Genomic DNA, 15,139 nt, shown 5'->3' with positions numbered 1-15,139 from the left:
TGAAGATAACAATAATAAACTAATGAGCTGTTTTCCAAGTGCCTCTCCCACTGCGCAGGAAAACAGGGCAGCAGATGTGCCACCACAAAGAATACCTGGCAGCTTTCGGGTAAAGCCGTGCCACACCCTGTAGGCTTGGTGAGCTATGAATAATACCAAAGTTTCATTTCACATGCTAGCACAGGCTATATTGTCATCTACAATTCAAATCTTTACTTATGAGGTTTTCTGGTTTGCTATCAAGAGAGAATAACAAAGAAGTGCTTGAAGACAAGATCCAGCCAGACCTGGTTTTCTACAGATTCATGGCTTAAGGCTGAGCACCTAAGAGGAACTTGTACTGTGTAATAGCAGTTATGCCTACACTGTGCCCTTTCCCTCAGCTGGAAATATTAATAAGGTCTTTTCCATCCACCTTTCTGCTTTCATGCAACCCACAGGAAATGTTTGTCTTGGGCATCTTTGGCCCTCTGTCACATTTGGATAAAACTGGGTGGTAAGTTTAAAAACTGTTGAGGTTACCTGGACTCAAAATCAACAAATAGCTTGAATTAGTCTTTTTTCCTTAGCAAACTCAAGTTATACAACGCAGAGTTGGAGGGATAAACACTTCAGCCTTCAAAAAGAGATTGTATTGCAGCAGAAAGGATGACTTAGAAAAGGATGACCTTCTCTAACCCTGGCAAGCATTTCCATCATTATCAGCAAAAATGACTAATAAAGTAATAAAAATAACAACTGAGCTTTTATGTAATAGCTTACATCTCGAAGTGGTTTTCAACTTCTTTTCTCCACTTTCAGAGTAATTCTCTCAAAATTCATTACATTTTTTGCAGTGTTGCTATAGCCCAGTCCCTTCTTGGATAGGATGAAGACAATCACATGGATTGCAACACACTGCACATCAGTGGAGGGAGAGGAAATTTTAGACAAAGACATTCAGATAGATTCCTGCTCGGTCATAAAATGTCAGGGTTTCTTTCATATTAAAGCAAGGAAGACAGGACTTAAACAGTACATGTCTTATTCCCTGGTTTTTTTGGCTAGACTGGGCAAACTGTGAGCATCATTTTAGGTGAGACACCCCAAAGCCAATCTCCTGTCAATACAAGGAGCTGAATTTGGATCAGAGTTGTACTGTGAGTACAGAAGCACAGCGATGTTGATTTTATGAGATGTGCAGTGATGTGCGATCGCACAGATCCTAAAACATCCAGAGCACACACCAGATAATGCTTCAGATCCAAACTAGTAAATGCCTCTCTTCTGAGGACTTGAATGCCAAAGATGTGTTCAAAGGCAGAGAACAGGCCATTGAAAAGCCTTTGAAAGGATTGCTGCTGAGCTGTGGTTCAGTTTAACTTTTGGGGCAGGATATTTGCTTGTATTCTTACAAAAATGTGAGCTGTGGAGTCTCTGCATGTATTAGGATATGCATACAAAGAGACAGAGAGGAAAAATTACTGAATACTTTACACTTTACAGATTCTAAAATTGATGGTAGTTACATGTTGAGGGGAGGCTGAACTCACCTGCCATCAGCACAAAGACAATAATTCTGCCATTTAGAAAACATGCAGAAAGGGTACTATAACACTTATTAATTATTTTCTCTTTCCAGTATTTCATTAAGGTGTTATTATTATTGTAATTATTGTTGTTACTTTTATCCCAGTGAGTGTGCACAGTGAATGACTAAATAATTTGGACAGGCAAAGCTTGATTGGGAAAGAAAGGGTTTCTAAGTACTTCATTCCCCCCCATCTTTTTCTCTCCAGAAAGGAGAATAAAATCCCATGGTTTTTGTGCAGAACTTGGTGCAGGAGACAGGCAGCAAATAATTAAGCATTCTTTTCTGACAGCTCATCTTAGGCCTTGCCTGTGTGCCAGTGAGGGTAGAAGGGGGCTGCACGCAGCCAGTGCTTGGTCACTGACCCAAACTGTGCCAGAGGGTCGATGCCAAGCACGGCCAAAGCCTGGAAGATGGGCATAAACAGCAAAGGGTAGTGGGCTTGTAGAAGGGTCAATACCTTGACCTTTAGAGGGAGAAAGGAGTGCCACACCTTTAGCTTTCCTTGGGTTCATATGAAAGCAAGTTAGTGGCATAAGGCATGTCCATCTGCCTGAGTGAGACACAAGGACAGCCGGGAGATGCTGGAGCGACCTCAAGTACAGCCTGCAGCAGCTGCTGGTGTTGCACCAGCTGTGATGGTCTGGGCATGGAGCTGATGGATCAGTGGGATGGGATCCTGAGTAACCAGCCCTCCATCCAAATGCTTCCCTCTGATAGAGGAATCTTGGATGGCTCCTTAAAAGCTCCTTAGAGCTACAGAAGCTCAGTTTCGGGTTTTTTTGGATGAAATAATGGATGTGGCTGGAGGTGGCATTGAGATAGAAGGATAAAACTGCACTGAGGCTTCCTTCTGTATCTTGTTGATGCAATCAGCACAGGTAGCTAAATGGAGGTGCAACACTTCAGAGAGACAAAGACAGATAAGGAAAGGACTGAAGCACCTTTCAGAAGGGCTGAGCCACTTTTCCATGTCAGTAACGCTGTGTCAGGAATGCGCTTTCATTATTTTCCCCCAAAATGACAATATGTGAAGTTGTATGAAGCATGTTTGGTAGGAAACACCAACTGTGTGTAAAGCTACTTCTGGAAGTTCTAGAAATGATCTTTTCAAGCAACTTACAGACATGTGAGGTCAGTTTCCATCGAGTTTTAATGGGATTTGTGCATCTGTTATTTCAGTCTTGAACAAAATTCTAAAACTGTTGGTTTCCACAGGAGCATTGCTTAACTGCCTTCTTTGTACTGCAGTAAAAAACATCAAAGTCCTTTAAATAGAAATCAATATAATGGACAAAATGACCATTTGAAAATTGTAGGCTACTATAGTAATTTAAAGAAACATTCTTAATCTCGCTAAACCCTATTCAAATAAATCCAACAACTAGTTTAAGAGACATATAATGATCTAATGTACTCAGCCAGATCTGTGTCTCCTTAAATAACTCAAGGGGACAAAACAAAACAAAATTCCAGCCAATAGCCAGATGGGGATATGGCACAACTTAGTAAATTAAAGTAAGATGGGAGACAGATGGAGGCCTTTTCAGAAGTCAGATTTTGGTAGTTGGAAAGGACAGTGATACTCCGGCTGTGACAAAATCCCAGCAGATTGGACTTAAAAAAAGCTGTGGGTAACGTGTGGTCACAGCCTGACATTAAAAGTCTGTAAACTGTTTGTGTAACTCCACAGATCTCCTATGCCTCCAATACGAATTATTTCTTAGGAGCATTGCTGGGGTATTTGGGCATGAGCTGTGCTGAACACTTGGGATGCCACGAGGAGCCGCATCAGGAGGGATTTCACAGCCCTGATCTGAGCCCCTCAGTCAGCTGCCTCGAGGTGAAGAGCCCCCACTTGACTTCCTTTCAGGGCAGACACAGAGGTCCTTCTCTCTGTCCACCCCGGAACTTCCAGGCTATTTTCTCTCCGTTTCAGTGTCAGCGAGCAGAGTCACTGCTAAGTGCTTTCCCACACTCCCTCTTCCACTCCTTCCTTTTCAGCATCGTGGGAAATACTGTGCCCACACTTTTCATGCATATTCCCTAAATGACTGAATGTTCGTGAGGGGGGATCAGTTACACCGTCCTGTACTTTGAGGGTTTGTTGCTGTTACAGTATTTCCTCTGCATTTCTTTCCCCTCTCTCCCCTTTTTGCTGGGCATACAGCACATTAGGCCTTATCGTGCTCACATGGGAAGCTTCTGCTTTCTCCAAATCATTAGTATCTCATCAAGCTGAACATGCTGACAATTACCAGGTGGAATGCTGGCTGCTCTTTTGAATGGACATGATTTTTCATCCAGACTTCCAACCTGCTAACAAAGGCACTCACGGGTGCCTGCCAGGGTGCTACTCCCTGTCTTTTTCTGTAATGTAGTGGTTTAGGTGCAATTTATACTAGGATGCCACAGAGTGAGGGGATGGCCATCAAAAGAATGTACACTGACCTACATGGCCTGGCACATCTGTCCAAACTGGTTCCCAGCCTTGCTGTAAAGCTCACTACAGGCTACAGGTACTCAAGCCTCTATTTCTCGGGTAACACACCACCTCTCCTCTCTTTAGTTCTCCCTGTGGACATCTTGTTCTCTTTCCATTTTTTTCAGATTAGCAGCTTTCCAAAGGCAGAGACACTTGATCATCCTCTCAGCTTCACCAAGCATGTTAAGTCTGTGCTGCACATCAACAGATGTCACATTGTTTGATGGATTATAGTTTAAGAGTGAAAATATGGCCATCCTAATGAAATAGACACTTGTGAAGGTGGGAACTACAGACCATGGAACATTTTGTAGTCATTGAAACAGCTTGGCAAAGTCCTATTATTTATTTACATCCACATTTTGCCCTGTAGCATGAGCCCGATTGCAGTGGTAGGAGGGTGAAGGAGGAGGAATACTGATGATGCTTGTAAATGCTTCAGGTCCTTGCTCTCAGAATCACACAACGGGTAAGTTTGGAAGGGACCATGTCCACTGCTCTAGCTGTGATAATTACTCTGTATCTGAGCAATGCACTTTCTTTAGCAAGTGGTTTGAGTTGCATGGCTGGGTGTGAACACACTGACCTACTTCAACCTCCTTTGCAATTTTTAAATTTCTCTGTTTATCCCTTTCATTGTCAGCTTGTTCACTGTTGCTTATAATCAGCCGGCTTTACTACCTTTGTGGTTGGCTCCTCCAGACATAATTAAATTGTCTGCGATTGACATCTGGCTCTGCTGAGGTTTGGGTTGCATCTTCTTGGCTGCCTCAATGTCTTCCTTGATTTGGGATTCTGATCACTGCCTGCCCAGGCATGGCACATCATCAATGGGCGCTTTCATTCCTGAAGACTCCCTTGTGCCGACAATAATGCAGTGAAGTGTTTCTGGCTCTCAGAGCACTCTGGAAGGTTATTTCAAGACAGCCTCAGCTGTTGTGCCTGTTGTGCATGCTGGAGCCTCCAGCAGGACTTCATCGAGCTATAGGAATTTCTAAGGGTCCCTGTCCCTTTGCAGGAGGGCTGTGAGCTCTTCAAGGCTGGTGTCTTCACCTTCACACCCAGCCAGAGGTCTCGTTTACAGTGTCCCTTGGTCCATCAGTGGCTGATAAAATCCTGACAAAAAACTGATTGATGGAAGAATTGAGTTTCTTCCTGCTGTTTGTGATCTTGCCAAAGGGTCAAAACAAGACCTGGTACCTCTCCTGTGCCCCTTCTTGTTGTAGTGCTAGGTTTAGTTTAGCAAGCTGCAGCTTTCCCTGAGAGTTCAGTGGAGCTGCTTAGGGCAGTGTGACCATTTTTGCCCTCCTGTAGTCCATTCTGGACAGCTCCGTGGTTTTGCTCCAGTAGCTACCAGCTTTACAACACAGTGACAGCGAAGGAGGCGAGAAGGGTCTCTCCATAAGGGTTTAAGAGGATCTTTAATCACATCTTGTCCCAGCGATCCCCAGAGGCAGAGAGACCTCATGATCCGGGCACAGGGGGGTTTTGTCAGGGGCTCAGGGGCGGTCCCTGGGCGGAGTTGGGGTACAGGAACCAATAGGGAGAGCCCGAGGGAGTGGCCAGGGATAGGGGCAGGGGAACATGGTGGGGGGATCAATGTGAAAGGCATTTAATAAATGAATCAGTGGGAAATACAACACCACTCATTGTCTCCTCTGCGGTTCCTTCTGGTTTAATCCAAACTGACAGCTGAGCCCCAGGCAGCTCACTCACTCCCCCACCAGTGGGATGGGGGAGAGAATCAGACGAGTAAAAGTTAGAAAATGCATGGATTTAGATACAGAGAGTTTAATAGCAAAAACCTTGTGTGCCAGCAAAGCAAACCACGGTATTCATGCGCCACTTCCCATGGTTGGGCAGATGTTCAGCCATCCCCAGGACAGCACGGCTCCATCATGTGTAAAATGGTGACTTGGGGAGACAAACAACTTCACTCCAAACATTCCCCCTTCCTTCTTTCCCCAGCTCTGTATGCTGATCGTGATGCCATATGGTATAGGATATCCCTCTGGTCACTTGAGGTTAGCTGTCCCTGCTGTGTCTCCTCCCAGTGTCACTTGCACCTGCAGCCCCCTTGCCAGCATGTCAGTAGGAGAAGCAGAAAAGGCCTTGATGCTGTGCAAATGCTGCTCAGCAATGACAAAAACACCTCTGTATTATCAACACTGTTTTCAGCAAATCCAAAACACAGCCCCATACCAGCTACTGTGAAGAAATTTAACTCTACCCCAGCCCAAACCAGCACACTATTACAGAGCTTTCTCTTATTTTGTATGTTACAAGCTGTACTATTGACACTCTTTGTCTGCAATGCTTCTTTTGATCCCTTAATTTCAGGCTTGTGAAACATTGCAGGTGGTGACAAGAACAGGGCTCATCTTTTCCATGACATACCCTTGTGTTTCTGGTGAACAGCCCTGTGAATTTATATGGATGGAGTTGGCCCCTTGCTTCTGGGAAGGATTTTTGCTTTCTATTGTCGTAGCTTTGGGTGATGTGCACCCTGTTGGTCTCGGGCCTAACAGCTCAGGTACATGCAATCTCACGACCTACAGCTTTTCTTTGTCAAGTTCATTGGCTTTAGTTGATTAAATGACAGGTACCCAATCTACAGCTGTCACTCATTGGAAAGTTTGGCATGGCAAGTTTTAATCTTCTTACTAAATTTCCTGAATGTTGTGGTCCCGTGCTTGCTTGCCTGGCCGTGGTTAGCTATGACTGTTGCTAGATGTTTTCACAAGTGAGAGCCTTAAAATTTGACAGATTGTCTTCTCACTGCACTTGAAGTTGCTCTTATCTTTCCTGTTAAGACCCTTCACATTTAACCTTCACCTCCCAGTTTTTCCTGCTTTGAACTTTTTGTGATTCTTCCTGGTTGGAAGCTCTTTAAAGTATTCATCCAATCTGTCTTGTTATCACTCCTTGCAGGAAAGGATTCCCCCTTTCCCCTGGATTTTTTGTGCACTTTTTCTCTGTCTGCTTTACTCTGGCATTTCCAGCCACACGCTTTTTGAGGCTTTCTGGACACCACGTTACAGATGTGTTTATTCATTTCTGCTTTGCCCAGTGTGATCTCTGCACCCACGCAGAGGCTGCCATGTATCTTTATTTTCTATAGCCCAACAGGAGACATTCTGCATGCCTGTAGGATGCTAAATGAAGATGTGTCAAGAGCTGATCAGTTTGAAGTTATGGGCTTTCTTTAATATGCCAGGCTAACAAGGCTAATTATTTCTTTTAAGTCTGTTTTAAATATGTAGGATTTTTTTTAATCTCTGACTTCTTATGCAGAACATTGATCTTTGGTAGATCGTTTATGTAAAATGTATAATTTCTGAAGGAATGTTTTTCCCTTCTTACTCTCAGCTCTCAACTCCCCCCACCAAAACCAACAAAAAGTGACACCAACTGTGCTCTTTCCCGTTTTCCTACCAAGAGGCAGGCCTTTATCTGATTTATTTTTCATGGCATGCTTCCATGTTCCCTATATTTAATCTTTTAAGCTTGGTGGCTGATCTGTAGTAAGATTTCTAAAGTAAACAAAGTAAACTCATACAGCACACAGCCCTCCAACCCCACTGTGCTCTAGTCTGGGTGTATTTTGGAGCTGCTTCCCAGCTCCGTGTCCAAAGCACTGCCAAAGTCAGCTGGAAACTCGGTGCCACACAGTGACCCTCTAGGAAATACAGGGGCTCAGAATTGCTGCTGGGCTTAACACTTCCCTGGAGATAACCTAGGGATCTTCTGCTCTGGGCAGAGACTGAGCCTTGCCCTACAGGGGCTCTTCCAACTTGCACTAAATGAGACGTCCTTTATCTGTGCCAAGGTGGGCAATTGTATTATTAAGTTTTAATATTCGTTGCTCTGATCTCATGCACGAGGGCAGTCTATTAATTGCACCTTTTCTTGATTAGAAAGTCTTCTCCCAGGCACCTGAGCTGAATGAAAGTTCAGGCCCTGCTACAAGAGCCCTGAGCAAGCCCTGGCTACATGGTCTCCTGCCTGGGAGAGGCTGGAGCTGTTCTGGGCTTCAGGTGCTGGTGAACAAACTTGTTTAACAGAAGAATATCTAAATCCTCAACTTTGTACCTGATAATGAGAAATCTTCTTTTTAAACCTTGTGGGTTTGGCGCAGAAATCTTAGTATCAAGTTCCCCTGATGATCAGCATGTCTAATTGTGCATTTCAGCAGTACCTCATTTACACCTGGACTCATTAGTAAGAGCTGGTTTACAGAACAGCCACTGCTGGAGAGACAGGGGTCCTCTCTTCCTTCATTTATCTCCCTGGACTCTGACTAAAAGCACTCCTGAGATGAAGGGAGTGGATCCACAAATAATTGATATCCAGCATAACTTGTTTTCCCCTGGTGGAGCTGCCAGATCAATCAGCAGAAACCAAACTGGGACCAGTTTCAGGCGACTGCCCTTTGTTTGCTATCGATTTCCGAGCTGCCTCTGTGAAAGGTCAATGAGGGCTGCCAGGTTCCAGGTGCTGCCGGGGATGCCACCGCGCATCCATCCCCCGGATTGAGCTGCCACCGTCTCACAAAGCTGCGAGAACAACTTTGATTCACACAGAAGGTGAAATGGCAAGTATGACTGTGAAGCTTGAAAGGGAAGCGCCAGAAAGCAGAATACAGGCTCCTGCTTGTCATTTAGCAGAGACAAACACGAGTGCCACCAAAACAATGGCATTATCTGATTAGCAAGCACCTGCAATCCGACAGGAGTGGGTCTGCAAAGGCAGGGAATCTGTCAGCTGTCGTTGCAACACCACTGTGAGTGCCACAATACATTAAGTGGGAGTGAGGAGAGGTGGTGTAACAGGTGTCGTTGCAATAGTGCTGAAAGGGACACTGTCAGAGCTTGCAGAGCTGAAATGCGACCTCTCGATCTCCTGTGTGGGTGTGCAGGAGGTGCAATGTTACATTGCACTGAGGGCTCTGCCTCGTGGCTCCACCGTGACATCCAAGGATGCAACAACCCTGAGCTTGTGAAACTCAGCACTGACCTTGTTTATGGTCCAGAATAAGCAGAGAACTGTTTTGACTGGGAATACTTCAAACAAAGTGTCTGGTACAGCTGTGCTTGGGACCACTGTGGTGACCTATCAAATCTCTGCTGCCCTAGAAAGCTGTGTCTCAGAGATAAGCTTTAAAAGCACCCAGACACTTTTAACTTGTCCTTTCCTTGCCACATTCTCTTCCTTCCCATAAGGCAAAAAATGTATTCAATTTCAATCAGAGTATAAGTTATACAGGTATATTATACAATGATGATAATGATGATGATGATAAATGGCATAATAGCTGTCTTTTGCACACATACACAGATGTGAGTGCCACCACATGCTTACATTATAGAAAATACTCAGTATATGAAGTTCACGTAAGCATGGTTTATCTGATTGTATTTTTACTTTGAAGGGTAATTGGTAAAATTAATGAACATTGATAAATTGGAACATGTGTCCAGGGTTTTCCATGGGATCTTCTGCTCAATAACCTGCATAAAATGAAGAAGATATGGTTGACATGAAGGGCTGGTGTATCATGCCCATCTTCCACTTTCAAGATGGTACAGGCCAGTTCATTAGTCTGCCACTAATACATTCAGTTTATTATTTAAATCAATCAGCCATGGGTAGTTGAGCTGTCTTGAGGCCATGCCTTAGCTGCAGAGCTGTGCACCCTCACTAGTACCTTCCCCAGGTGGCACAGACACACACCTTTCTCAAGGAATCATAACGTTGAAAACATTCATTGGCGGAGAAATTACAAAAAGCTTGGTCTTGGGATGCGGTCTTGAAAACTGCAATGTCAGTACCAACATGGGACTGGGAGGGACTTCTAGAACTGGGACCCTGGCAGCTGGGCCTCTGGGATGTGTCCTCCACAGCCTGACTCATGTTTAGACAGGTGGATTGGACTGACTGCAGCATGGCAGAAAAGCCAGGCCAGTCCCTATTTGCACCCATGACATTTTGGTGGATGTGCCGCAGAACGGACGAATTTTCAGTGTCTCTTTTGTGCTGGGACCCCATAACACCACCAGGTGAAACTGTGCTCACCACCAGCCAAGGAAGGGATCAAAACTCGTGTAAGAGGGGGATATGAGCCCTCCCTGGCCATTTATCAGCTGCTCCCTGGCATGCTGGTGCCACAGTGAGCATCACAGGCTGGAGCAAAGCGTGGGTATTGCACCTGCACCTGCTGCCCTTTGGAGGGATACAGCCCCATCACAAGATAAATGAGGCTCTAGGGGTGGAAAGACCTCCTGTTGCCCCTCCTAAATATACCCTTCTTCAGGCAGCAGGAGTCATGGAATTATAGAGCCACAGAGTCACAGAATGGTTTGGGTTGGAAGGGACATCTAGTTCAATCCCCCTGCAATGAGCAGGAGCATCTTCAACTAGGTGAGGTTGCTCAGAGCCCCACTCCATGTAATGCCTTGTTGCAATCCATGTCTTAAAAGCAGCCTTTTTTTTTCCCCAGAGAGATGACAGAGTTTGCTGTGAGTTTTTGGGCACCTGTGCACTCAGCATGGCTTGTTTGACCACCAGCAGAGGACTAGCATGGCCTTGAAAAATGTATCCTACTTATAAAAAAAGAGAGTCCAATTATTCTTAAATACCAGACACTGATAGGTAAGAGAGAATGAGGGAGCCTGAGGAACCGTCACAGCCATAGATTTTCCAGTTTGGAAGTAAGTCAATGACAAACACAACAGCTCATTTGTCACCCAGGTAAAATTTACCTCCTGACTGTTGTAACTGTGCAGAGTGTCCAGCATTTGAAACCCTCCTGGGATAGTGTAATGGTTTTACCCAGCTGGCAATTAAGTACCAAACAACCATTCACTCACTCCCCACCCACCCCAGGGGGATGGAGAGGAGAATCAGGGAAAAGAAAAGTAAAATTTAACTGTGGGTCAAGATGGATTAATAATCAAAACAAAGTAAAATATAACAACAACAACAAAAATGATACTACTATTAGTAATAATTGTAAATAAAAGAGAAGGCAGAGAGAGAAATCCCAAGAAAAACAAGGCGTACACAATACAAAGTCCTTGACTTAGTGTAAGCACTACTTAGGAAAAACTAAAAACACCAGTGTGTTATCCATATTATTTTCATCCTAAATCTGGAGCACAGACTTGTGCCAGCTACTGTTAGGAAAATTAACTCTACTTCAGCTGAAGCCAGGACAGACAGGCAGCTGTGTGCAACCTTCAATGCAGGATAAAATGCAAATAAAAGAGCAAGTCTGTCCATGTCCTTCTTCTGTCAGCCTTTGCTCTTGACCTGCTGCTGTTCCCAGCTGTCCTTCCAAAGCCCAGCAAAGCCATCCAGACAGGGAACCAGGAGGAAAAGGAGGTGCTGGATGTGTGACCCCAGGACCGTGGCAGCATCCTTTGCAGGACAGTGATTCCCTTGCAGGCTGCCAGGGGTTGAGAACCCTGGCCCAGTGCAGCCTGCAGGTAACAGCCATCCAAGCTTTACATTTGCTGTGGGATAGGCTCCTTAAGTGCTGTATTAATGGGAGTTTTGTGGGGCAGGTCATTTATAGGGAGGGTTAATGAGCATCTCCCACTTCAGTAAGTGCACCTGTGTACCAGGTCACAGCTCCCACTGACGCAAAACACACTCACCCTGTAACTCCCCCTGGTTTTGAGCTTGTAGCTGCCTTTATGTCTCAGAGTCTGACCTGTCCTGGCTGCAGATACAAGCAGTTGGTATTTCTTGGCACTGTTGCTGTCATGGCATTAAATGATAATTCCCTTTTACAAGCTTCAACTATTCCTGCAAAAATTTCCCTTCCTGGTCTTGCAGGAAAGTGAGTGAGGGAAAATATGGAGTCCAGTGCTGTATGAATCCATAGGAGACCTAGCCCTTGCCTTCCTTAGTTCTCTAGTAAGATCAATCCACATCTTCATTTATTTTGTTTGTTGAAAAAAGGAAAAAACAACCAAAAAAGAGGCAACTCTCTAAAAAGCGAAAACTGCACATACAGACACATTAATTTAAAATGTCATTATATTACCAAAAAAGGTAATCCTTGATCTCAGATATTTTAAATGTAGCAATTAAGTGATTCCTAGTTTATGTTTCAAAGCTAATTACGGCTTATTGAAATTCTGGAAACTTCTGCATTGGAAAAAATTCGTTTTTCCCCCTTGTAAAACTTTCCCTAGAGGTCTGCCAAGCCTTCCAGCAATAACAGAGAATAAAACTCTAGTGAATGTTAAACTGAGGGACTTTTTTTTCCTCTTTATACTAAAATCATGACACAGCATGGAAATCAGCCTCCCCAGGGAGCCCCATGCTCTGTGGGAGCATTCCCTTAATCCCCGCGACTCTGCAGCCTAGGCAGCTTTTCCTTTGGGCCAGGAGCTGAACATTCCCACTTCCCATGCCATGAAGAGCTGGTGAGACAGGCACTGAGGGCTGATGTCGGGATTGCAGCCCTGCTAAGGGGTCCTCAGAGGATGGTTATGGTTCCACATGAAAAAAATATTTTCCTGCATGTACTTTATTTTTGAAGTGAAGTAATTACATCAGAACAAATGTGTGCTCAAAGAAGTTCACAGCTGTGAAATTAGGCACCCATAATCTATGAAATGCCAAAATCGAGATTGCCTAAAGCAAGGCTAATGCAGCTCTGTGCTCATTGCACTGATCCCAACAGCCTTCACGCTGCCTAATAACCTTCTTTTTTTTTCATGGAATATTCCGAGCTGGAAGGGACCCGCAAGGATCGTCGAGTCTTCTGCCCTTGTTTGTTCCTACCCTTACACCTGCAGCTTTAGCTCCTTGGCAGGACTGAATTCCCTTGACATATCCAGGGATGCAGTGCTCTGATCCCGCCCCACGGCCTGCGGGCAGCCCCACGCTGCAGGCTGAGCAATCATCACAATTCCTGCTCACCCGAGGGGTTCCTCTCTCTGCACGCAGCCTGGAGCAGCAGCCGAGACATGGCCACCACGGAGGCATTTGGCAAAGCTGCCTATTAAAGCCTGGGTTGGCTCCAGAGCCGGCTGCCACCCCTGACTCCAGTGTCACACGTTGTCCCAGGGGCTGCGGCACCATCTCCTAGCAGTCCTCATCTGCACTGTGGGGTGGACTGTCCCCGCTTCCCAGGAGAGCACAGGGATAACTGCAAAGGAGGAGAGGCTGGAGTGAGAATGGGCTCCCCAGAAAACGTGTGAAATAGCAGGGGGAAGAGTGGGCAAGGAAGATCTTTCCAGCAGCGTGCAAATGTGCTGTTGGCCTCTTTAATTAGACCTCCCCTTACCGACTGTCTTTCCACAGGGTAAAGCCCTAGGGACCAAGCTCCCCAGCATCATCCTGGACCACTTCTTCCTGATTTGACAGCCCAGCTTGGAGGGGAGGATCCAGCTGTTCACCTGAATCCTCAGGTTTGTAAATGTAACAGGGATGCCTTTGTAGGCTGGCTGCAGGAAGCAGTGGCAGCTGGGGTTCCCACCAGACCCGGGCTGAGCAAGGGCTGCAGGGGGGTCAGAGGGGAGCAGCAAGGATGTTCCCAGGGCAGGGGAAGGGAAACTGTTGGTTCATCTGTTTAGTCTGTGAGGGCTTTCCTCCGAGAGAGAGCCCTGCCCGTGCTGTGCTCACCACCCTGAGCAGAACCAGGTGGCTGTGATGGGCTGTCAGAGCAGGAGAGCCACTGAATTGAGAATTCAATGTGATTTTTGCATCTGCACTAACACACTCCTCACTAGAAAATGCCAACAATCAAACAGGAGCATAGGGGAAGGGGTGCTGTAGCCTGGCGCTCATTCCCTGTAGTGCCAAAGGGTTAAGCAGTGGAGACTGCAGAGACACACAACCCTCTGCCATTTGGCTGCCAAACACCTCCAGACCATAAAATCACTGCCTCCAGACAACCACACAGAGGAGTCCTGTTCCGCCCTGCCAGGCCCTACAGGCACCATCAATACGAGGTTGTGGCCAGCACTGCTGCATCTCCATTGGCTTTCTCAGCTTTGCAGCCAGGGAAAAATGAGACCCTGTTTTTTGTATCCGTTGCTTCATCTCCTTTATGAGTAAGAATACAAGTCTATAGCACCAATCCAAGCAAATTATTAATGATCTTTCATTTTTAAGCAACCAGCTCCAGTGCTCACCAGAGCAGGCTTGACTCCTGTTTGTGACTGTCCTGCTGTCTCTGTTGTCAAACAACGTTGTTTTATAACAACATTCATGTTGAAGTGGATTATTATCGGGTTGACTACCCCTTAGGGTGTAATGAAAAGCATTCATTAATGCTCAGGGCAGGAGGGCTAATTACTTCTTTATAAAAAAAATCTGTGTTAATTGCCAATAACTATTTATTGAATGGGTCTCATAGAGATAATTTTGATTGGGTTTTGATTTCCCTCTCATATTGTAATGCTTAAAATGCATAGTCCAAAGAAGCTGGAAACAGCTAGGTTATCCAGATAAGCGTGGGGAGGAAACCCCACCATTACAAAGACCAGTGGACCGTGCCAGTCTATGCTCAGCTCAGTGCTCGAGCCTGCTGTGATGCAGGCCAGGATTTTCTGGGTCTCACACCTTCCTGCTGCCTCATGCTTCCATGGAGCAAGTGGAGACCTGTTTTCCATAGTCCCCCGAGGCACAGCATTGATTCTGGCAGGCCTTGGCGCTGGCAGTGCAGAGCGAATGCACAAGGCTCAGGCAGGTTCCCTACAGAGCTGAATTCCACCTTGCCTGCAGGAACAAGGCAATCCCTGGCCCTGCAAGCACCAGGACTGCATGAAGGCAAAAGGAGCAGCAATTACCCATGAGGTCAGTGTAACAGTTCCTATGCTTGGGAGGAAAACCCATTCCCCTGATCTTTGGGTAACACTGCACTCCAGGATGAAGAAAATTCTGGATAATCATTTGTTTGCTTTTATTTAATATCAATAACTACAGGGCTGAAGGTACCAAAAAATCAACATAAGCACTGACCAAGTCCTTTCAGTTCTTTTGAGCAAGCAGTAACTTATAAATACTTCCACAGAAGTACAGTCAGCCTGTGAGAGGCAGAGTGGGAAACTGCCAGGGTCCAAATG

General features: G+C 45.6%; 1 long non-coding RNA gene across 1 annotated transcript in view; it reads left to right on the top strand.

Annotated features, from left to right (window-relative positions):
- LOC125318478 overlaps positions 1-15,139 on the top strand; it is a 30,780-nt gene that overhangs the window by 12,883 nt on the left and 2,758 nt on the right. The window contains exon 2 of the long non-coding RNA XR_007200373.1: positions 13,374-13,480. This is a non-coding gene — a long non-coding RNA (uncharacterized LOC125318478). The remainder of the gene's footprint in view (positions 1-13,373; positions 13,481-15,139) is intronic.

Source organism: Corvus hawaiiensis, chromosome 2 (genome assembly GCF_020740725.1).
Source record: "Corvus hawaiiensis isolate bCorHaw1 chromosome 2, bCorHaw1.pri.cur, whole genome shotgun sequence".
Classification (NCBI taxonomy): domain Eukaryota; kingdom Metazoa; phylum Chordata; class Aves; order Passeriformes; family Corvidae; genus Corvus; species Corvus hawaiiensis.
This window is presented reverse-complemented; position numbering and strand designations above follow the sequence as displayed.